The following is an 8981-nucleotide window of genomic DNA, read 5'->3' on the forward strand; positions in this document are numbered from 1 at the left end:
CCATTGTCCTAGACTCTGCTTCTACTATACCCATCCTGGAGAATTATGGCTAAACATAGAGATGAGAGCTCACAGAACTCCTTGTTACATCTGTGGATAGTTCTAATTGTTAGGGAATCAGTCTTTGTGTTGAACTGAAACTGTCTTCCTTGAAGCTTTCACCTATTTGAGTTTCAGTAGAAGTTTGCTTCTTGAGTGTAGAAAATGTCTTATTCACTTTGGTATCTCCAGCATCTATGACAGTGACTGGCACATAGAAGTTTCTCATAAATGTCTGCTGAATAAAAATGAATATTATTTCTTTTGGAGCTACACTGTGTAAAGTGAATCTCTTATCTACAGTCAGTTTTTCAAATATGTGAACAATGTTATAGAGGTCTACATTAATCTTGTCCATTACACACTAGGCAATCCCGGTTTCTTAAATCATTTTTCATTTGAGAAGCAGTGTACCTGGCATAGAAAAAGCACATGATAAATGTTTGTCTATTAAGAATTTATCCATATTTAATTTACAAGGACAAATACTGATGATATGAGAATTTAATGTTAGATATAGCTTTACATGGCATAAACAATACTATTGGGTTTACATTAAAAAAATAATGGTCAAAGTGATCATTGTATCCCCTAAAAATGAATACTATGCAAACCTTTCAGTGAAAAGGGGACTTGACAGAATATATATTGCCTAGATTTTTTGAAAATGTATGTGTGTGTACATGTGGCCAAGTACGCACATAATTTGAGATTTTTAAATTTTGAAATACCGTACTCTAATTTTTGTGCTATATTTTGTAAAAACCTTTAACAATTCTCCAATCTTATTACTTGTCAATTCCTATGCTTACATAAATTGTCTAGATATAATTGGCATCAACTTTTAATATGTTATAGGATAGAGTAATCCAGGATTTTTTCAATGAAACACATTTTTCCATTTTTATTGCAATAATTAGCAAAGGGAATGATTGTTCCATCCATTGCAAAGAGATCTATAGAGAACAAAATAAAGGAGGAGAAACCAATGATTCAATCTAGAAGAAATATCATACTAGAAAATGATAAGGGACATATCTAGGTGTTAGTTACACCTTAATTATGTTATTAAAAGGGGGGTAATTTTCAATGTTTCTTCAAAGTTGCATATCGTCCTTCAGCTCGCCTACTAAACTGAAAGCTACATTTGATCATTTTAAGCAAGGAGAAAAACTAAGTTTTTTTTTATTATTAAAAAAATTTTTTTAAATCAGAACTATTGCAACTTGTGCACAAATATGTGCAACTTAACCTGCCTTTCATTTAGACCCTGCACTAGTTTCTAAGATGGCATTTTGACTCTACTTTCTCTATTTACATTTGACTTAGGTTGTGTAATAGCCTGTCGTCTCTATGGTCTAAGCACTATGAGTGGGGTAGGAGTTGGAAGAATCTTACTCTACATTAAAATTTGCATGTGGCCACACTCCCAAATCACGGCTAGATTAGTTGCTGCAGAAAGTTTGCACATAATTACATGGATGGGAAATAAAGGGGATTCCTCTCAGCAAGATTCCCTAAAGGAGGTGTGTCTTAAACATTAAAACAGGGAAAAGTGATGAAGAGAGAGAAATTTGGTTGCATCTTGTCCTTAATCAAGGGGTTCTCCACTAAAAACAAGAGCTTCTGAGTCTTGTTTCAGAAAGTATATATACGTGTGTGTGTGTGTGTGTGTGTGTGTGTGTGTGTGTGTGTATTTATACAGAAAGAGAGAAGGAGACGGAGGTTTTATAAGCTATCATATTGGTTTCAACCCATATGATAGCTCAGAGTAACACTGAGATTCTGCAGTACATAAAATTGTTTTTGTTTTTGTCTGTCCAGGCTGCTATAACAAAGTGCCATAGACTGGGTGGCTTATAAACAACAGAAATCTATTTCTCACAGTTTAGTTCTGGAGGCTGGGAAGTCCAAGACCAAGGGGTTGGCAGATTCAGTGTCTGTTGAGATCCTTCTTCCTGGTTCTGAGATGTCCGTCTTTTCCACGTGTCCTCACACAGTAGACATGGATGAGAGAGCTCTCTGGGGTCTCTTTTATGAGGGCACTAATCCCATCCGTGGAGGTTCTGCCCTCATGACCTAATCGCTTCCCAAAGCCTTCTCCTTCCAATACATCACATTGGGGGCAAGGATTTCAACATATGAATCGTGGTGAGGGGCACAAATATTCAGCTCATAACAGTTTTATCCCCAACAAACACCACGACAGCCACTGTGTGTCAGAATGTTGGGATTCCCTGTGTTCTAACTGCAGATCATGTGTTTATCTTCCCTAAGGAAGTAAGCAGTGGTCTTCCCCTCTCCATCACCCTCACATCACCTCTTCTCCACTTGCTATCCATTTTCCTAAATAGCAGATTTGAAAGGAATCCCTGGAGTAGGTTAAAATACGTTGCCAGAGGAAATAATGCTTCTATCTTAAAAGAAAAAGCAAGAAAAGGAAGATTCTGCTGGCTCCATGATACGCCTTCCGCCAAGCTGCTGTTTAGAAGACAAATCTATTGCCACCTCCAGGCTTTTCTGGGAGACAGTTGTGGAAGAAAACCCTCTGTACTGAAGCTTTTTCTCTTCTAGAGATACATCGTGTGAAGAGTGGTCACTCTCCCGTAAGACAAAAAAGACGAGGGCCCACGCCACAACACTCATGAGGAGAGACATTCAGAGGCCAGTAAGATAGGCCAGAAGATTGAAAGAGACATTCAGAGGCCAGTAAGATAGAAGGCCTGTGCCATTTGTCACAAATGATGGTGAGATTTAAATTGCCTTCCTTCTTACCTGCCTCTCTGCTGTCAGAAGCCAGGGAGCCTGAAATACTTGGGATTTTCTTTATTTGAATTGCAGCATTTGTTCAAACTGTATCCCTAAACCCCTGACTGAGCTACTAAAAATAACATGACTCCTAAGACAAATAATGAGTAATACTCTGAACAGAGCTATGGGAGAGGGAAGAGAACATTTGCAGCTGAGATCTGGAGAAGAATCAGTGAGGGTTAGAGAGCACAGACGACTTCAGAGCCGATGTAAGAAACACTCTGCTGTCCAACTGTCTCCCATTTTGTCTATTCCCACCGACACAATGAACAAGCTTCAGAAACATTTGAAGATATTGAAGAGATTCTCTGAGAGTTGCCCTTGGATGGCTTAAAATCAAGAAAGAGTCATGTGAAATGATTCTTAAAATGGAAGAATAATATCCAGGGGAATTGTACAAGACCACATAGATTAAACCACAGTTGATCTTGTAAACAGGAAAAACACGTTAATTGCAAAAGGTTTAGTTCCCATTTGAACAGTTTGATGATGTCAGTACCTTAACAAACAAAGAAAAAAGTTTGCCCTGGGACTTCATTTCACACCTTCTGAGAAGCAGGAGCCATCTAAATATTCCCCAGCCTAGGTTCTTCTGAGCACAGAGCCGTGAAACAAAGCCCTCAACTTTTCATCACATTGGGACAGTTGAAAAACTATCATATCTCCCTTATGTTCATTGTGGGTAATTCTAAATTAAACTCTAAATAAAGAACGCTAACCATCACTAATCAGGCATTACCCAAATCAATTAAAATAGACGGGATTATTTTGGCAGTTGGCATGATTTATTAAGAGCCTGAAGCTGGAGGTGCTTTGGTGTCAACTGGTAAAATCTAGGGGAACTAATTCAGATGATACTGTATTAAATGATTTTTGGAGTTAATGTACTTCAGATGATTTTGCAAATTAAACTCATAAAGTTAATTCTCATAATTCTCATAAAGCTAATTTAATTTTGATAGTTCAGGAAAAAAACAGCCATTTTCATCAAAGTGAATAACATTTACTTTGAGGGCAGTTGTCTTTGGATTTTAGAACAGAAAAATACCTCCAGCCCTCACTCCATAAATCCATTGAGATCTATCATTAACACCTTCCAACAAAAAATCTACTCCAATGATTGTAGCAGCCATCCCAGAACATCCTGCAAGGATTTATTATTTATCTTTAAATTGTATTAAGATTTAAATTTGATAAAACTGTAGGAACTTTTCTCTGCCCTCCACGTCAAATGATACTACATGAAAAACCTGTCCAACATTGTTGTTATTACTATTTATAGACAGGGAGAGACCCAGATTTCTCCAAACACTAAAGATTGATTTTTAAATCAATGATCTACTGGTAAGGGATGGATGGGATGCTCTTTTCTCAAAACATCAAGTGAGGGTTTCAAAGAACATCACAGGATAATAAATCACTGACAGAATTTGATAACCTCATCCAAGTCTAGTCACCTTTACAGCCTCATTTCAACAGTAGAATTAGGGTCACAGATAGGTTCAGGAAGCATTATGTAAACAGTTAAGTTTGGTGAAATGACTATTTTCTACCCAGCCCACACTGACCTTCTCCGGAATTCTGGTAAATAGAGAGGGGAGGGGTTAACTCTGACCCCATCTAGTACACTTGTCCAAAGCAATGATATTTAATCCTGTTTAATGGTGAATCAGTGAGAATTCCCCCCCCCCCCCCCAAAAATGGTGAATCAGTGAGAATTCCCCCCCCCCCCGCAAAATAAACCAGCTCTCCCTAGATTATAGCCCATGAGGTAAAAGTTGTCTTGTTTCACCCAATCTCCAGACCACATTGAGATTTAGAGTCTGGCTCCAAACAGAGTTAGATCTGTGGTGGGAGACAAGGACAAAGTTAAAAGGTCAAGAGTTTATCAAAATATATCCAGATATTCTGGCAAGAAAATGCAGATCTCCAGGGCAGATCTCAGGGAGTAGGAACCCTGAGACGTGCCATTGGCTCTTAGAGAACTGGATCTGCAGGAGAAAGAATACGTTAGTTTTTACAAATCACAATAAAGTCAGAATCTATGATCCATTGTGCCAAAATGGATCAGGCCAAAAAAAAAAAAAAAAAAATCAGGTGGAGAGAAATGGAAATTCCAGTCTCTAATTTCAGCAGCTCTTTAGAAGGGGCTAACAAATTTATTTTACTTAACAAACATCTTTAAGCACCTGAGTTGTGTACTGTGGTAAACTCAGTTCTACAGTTAGGCAGAGAAGCAGAGGGAGAGAGGGCATGAAATAATAACTTAATTCTATCAATATATATCAAGTGCCTTCTTAGGGAGATGCTGGGATAAATACTCTACTTGTGACCTGAGCCCCCTGGGTATGAAATGATTTCCCTTCTCATAGGAACACAGGAAGTTAACAGGTCCTGTCCTCGTGTCCTTCCTATCTGCATTGAGGGAAGAAAAAGGAGTGTCTGCAAAGCTGTAGAAAGATTGTTTGTTGAGAAATCATGCTTGCTGGTGTTTTATACTTCTACAGATATGAGGGAAAAGCTTGTCCCTTTGTAGCTCAAATAAGGCAATCGGAAATTATAATTGGATGCTACCATGGAAGCCCAGATCCTACCGCGGGGGCTGTAAATAGAAGTGACAAGAACACCCTCTCCCTGCTGGAACTACTAGTGGGCTTCCCTGCAAGGTTTGGCTACAGACTGGGAACATAGCAACAGCTTTATCCAAGGCAGGTCCACCCACCCTGAGGTGTCGGAGCACATGTGAGCTTTGAAGAATCTCTCCCGTGGCAGGGGGCTGACAGCATTGCCAGGGCCTGCTGTGGAGTATTTAGCATCGTAGTTAGTGGGGAATAAAGAGAATGTATAGGTCTTTGGGTTTTCTTTTAATGTCCTGCCATTCCTGTCTCATCGAGATCCTAAAGTACCTAAGAACGTCTCACACAGGCAGCTTACAAGAGTGAAGCACCTTCTAGGATTAGAGGTTTACAAAAAATGAATGACAGTCCTTGTCCTTAAAGCACTCTCTGCTGGGACAAGAGTCATAAACGTCTGAAAATGAGGCCAGGTACACATGTAAGAGTTGAAAAGCTAGTAATAAGAAGAAGAAGAAGAATAGAAAGCCAAATCTGGTCATTGTTGCAAAAACAAAAAAGGAAAAAAGAAAGAGAAACACACTATTTGGAAAAAGAGAGAAAGGAGAGATTACTTCTAAGACATTCGAGGAACAATTAATGATCACTGTTTTGAAATTAAAAGTTTCTTCAATATCCAGATATTACCAAGAGATGCACAAAAACTAGGGATGAAGTTCTAAGAGGGAAATAAAAGCAAGTAAAATAGATAGGTAATTATAGCATACTGAATAACTGAGTAAGCCATTCTACCAGTCAATGCTTTAGTTCTATCATCTATAAACCCAACATAAGATGAAAATCAATCTGGGAATAATCGCTTCCTTCCTATTTAATGGAGAATCTTATGAGGATGACTGAAGTGATCCCAATATGATGTTTTATGCTCTTCAACAGAAAAAGCAATGAAAAGGCATTATATTATTGTAAACAGGTGCTTACCAACATAAAAAATTATGGTCTACTACCTAGTCTGTGTTTCTGAGATAGGAAAAGAGATTATTTTGATGTATCATGTTTCATATGAACAAGTTTGCATTATGTGATATTCTAGGATCTTTAGAAGTTTAAAACACACTTTATAGAAGACATCATATTTAAGGCTATTTTCTTAATTTCAACAAAGTTATGAGAAGATATTTCACTATCAGAGGACATTAGGTTGGGTGCTGGAGGCACAACAATAATGAAAATATTTCTTATCCTCAAGAAGCCAACAGAGATGAGGTAAAGTCACAAGCCAGTTAATGCCCTGAGTTTCTGTAATAGACACACATACAAATGAACATGATGACAGAGGAGAAAAAGCAACTACATGGATCATAGGATTCAGAAAAGAGTTTACCAAGAAGACTGTCTTGGAACTGGATCTTACAGACAGAATTTGGGATAGACAGGTTATGGGGCAAGGGCAGACCAAGCATATAAAAGTACATGTGAAAGTTCAGAGCTATCAAAGAAGACGCAGAAAGGTAAAATGGTCCATGTGGCTGGTGCTTAGGTGGAGGTCAGTCGGGTAGTAGTGGCTAAATAAGAGACCGGTGGTCTAAAGGTGGAACATTTGACAGGACAAATGGCCCTGGCTTTTCAATACATCAGGGTCAAGAAAAGAAAGGACTGGCCTGCATTTAAAAAAAAATCAAGGGACAAAACACCAGATCTTGGAATGGACTTGGCTTTGAAAAAACAATTGTATAAACTCTTGAAGGACAATTGAGCAAATTTGATTATGAACTGGGTATTAGATGCAAAGAATCTACTTTTGGTTATGTTTAAAGATATTCTTTTTTTTTTTAAAGGTTTATACTGAAATATTTGGGGGTGGAACATCATGCTGTCTGTAATTCACTTGAAAATACTTAAGCATGTAAAAATAAAGTAACATGTCAAAATAAATAAATAAAGCGACCAGAGGTCTGATTGCATAAATACTCTTTTTATTTAAATTAGTCCTTTCAGGGCACCCAAGTTATTTATTTACTTATTTAATTTCTGAGAATATCTGCATATGGAGCCTTTTTATCCAGGATTTCTCAACTGCTCTCGCCTTTATGATAGACTGAAATGGTGTCCTACATATTTCACTCTCTAAGAATCCAAGTGCACGCATTTATCCCCCTTGTACGTAGTTCACCTGCCTGCATAGTGTATCCACATGCCTAATTTCGAGGTGATTAATTTAAGTCAAGGGTTATAAATCACTGACAGCTAATTACCTGTACAAAGTCCCAGGGACTTTGTAACTCATATTCACAACAGACTCTTTGTTTAACAGTTTAGCTAATATGAGAAACTAGTCACAACCAAGAGATGGGATACTTCATCTTTAGACTTGAAAGTTTACACTTAATTTTGGTAGAACAGAATGTTACTGAGGTCACAGGGCATCTGAGTCTCTCTGCTCCTGAGCTGTCAGTGGCACACTTATCTGGTATTCGCTGGCTCGCAAATGCAGTCCCCAAAGGCACTTTACGTCAACATACTTGTAAATTAACAAATTATAGAATTCCAGGACTGAAGATAATTCAGTAAATATTTATTGAGTGCACACTATTTTCCAGGCACTGCTCTGGGAGATGCAGATACAGCAGTGAGCCAATCAAAGTCCTAGCTTTCAAAGGCTCACATTCTAGATAGAAGAGGCTGCCAAGATGTACATACAGACAGACATAAAACAGGGAGGGGGAATACAGAGTGATGAAGGTATGAATGCTCTTTTGTATTAAAGATAAGGGAAGGCCTGCTCAGTAAGATGATGCTTTAGGGACCATCTGAAGTGTGGGAATATGCCGAGCAGCAAGAACTAAGGTCATGTGCTATGGGTTGTTTAAAGGCTTGAGAGGAAGAGCAAGGGGGCTGACTTGACTGGAGCAATGTCAGAGAGGGGGCGGGTGCTGGAGGGGATATCGGAGCTACAGCAGGATCCAGGTCATAAAGAGCTTTGTGGGTTTCGTTAAGGACTTTGGATTTTGCACTAAGTGAGATGAGGAGCCACTGGAGAGTCATGAGCAGAGAAAAGGCATGATCTATGTTTCCAAATGATCACCCTGGCTTGTATGGTAAGTAAAGACTATGGGGGACAAGAGTGGAAGCATGAGGCTGCTGCACTATTTCAGGGACAGTTGGGTGGCTTTGTCTAGGGTGGTTGCGGTGGTGATGTGAAGGAGATGAAAGATGGCTGGATCGTGGATCTTTATTAAAGTCACCAGAACTTGAAGGCAGGGCTCTCGTCTGCTTTATTCTCTTCTGTATCTGCAGCTTCCAGAACAGTAACAGATACATGGCAGGTAAATGTTAGTAAATATTTTTAAAATATTGAGTGAAGGTAATGACTGGAGGATTATATGCGGGGAGGGAGAGAGGAACGGAGTCGAGGATGGCTCCAGGATTTGGGGCCTGAACAGCAGAAAACTGAGTATGACACTTGCTGAGACGGTCAAACATTTTGGAAGAGCAAATTGTGGTGGGAATTGAGAGTTTGGTTTAGGCCATGGCAGGGAGGGGGGGGGGTATAGAAGG

Source organism: Lipotes vexillifer, unplaced genomic scaffold (assembly GCF_000442215.2).
Source record: "Lipotes vexillifer unplaced genomic scaffold, Lipotes_vexillifer_v1.1 scaffold112, whole genome shotgun sequence".
NCBI lineage: Eukaryota > Metazoa > Chordata > Mammalia > Artiodactyla > Lipotidae > Lipotes > Lipotes vexillifer.